Source organism: Arachis ipaensis, chromosome B02 (assembly GCF_000816755.2).
Source record: "Arachis ipaensis cultivar K30076 chromosome B02, Araip1.1, whole genome shotgun sequence".
NCBI lineage: Eukaryota > Viridiplantae > Streptophyta > Magnoliopsida > Fabales > Fabaceae > Arachis > Arachis ipaensis.
In genome coordinates, this window is record NC_029786.2 from 2,402,173 (window position 1) to 2,402,850 (window position 678).

Sequence of the window (678 nt, forward strand, 5' to 3'; positions counted from 1 at the left end):
ATTTTACGTAAAATCGTTAGATGATTTGATTGATTTAACTAAATTTTATTCAACAAATTTCAGGTATCAACTTCACATGAAGTCGACTTCACTTAAGTTTTTACCATTCTTAAATTTAATAAATTAATGATTAATTCATCACAAATTTAAATTTTATCTAAGAATTATCACTAATCAATCAATAAGTAAATGGATAATTAAACTGATTACTCGATCAATCTAAATTAGTTGGTGTTTTTCTTTTTATCCTCTCAAGACACAACTTAACTTCAGAGTTAGGTTAGGAAACAAATCTTTTTCAGTTATTAGTAGAGTTCTTTTAACTTTTTAGCTTTTTATAAATTTCACTAATCTACATTCTTACAAGTTATACCTATGTAAAATATTTGAGAAACGTCGAAATCACATTATCGTCACCCGAAAAAATTTTGTATAATTACAACTCAGGGTCGTAACTAGACCTTTTTTTAAGATAAAATATTTTTCATCTATGTTATAAATATAGATGTAGATATTTTTACTTGGTGGCTATGCACCAAGTATATATATACTATTCTATCTATAGCATTTAATAGTGGGGATAACGTATGTTTTTTTTTCTTCTAATACTTGTTGTTTTAGTTAAAAATATCTATAATGTTTAATTTTATTAATTTTTATTTTAAACATTTTTTATTT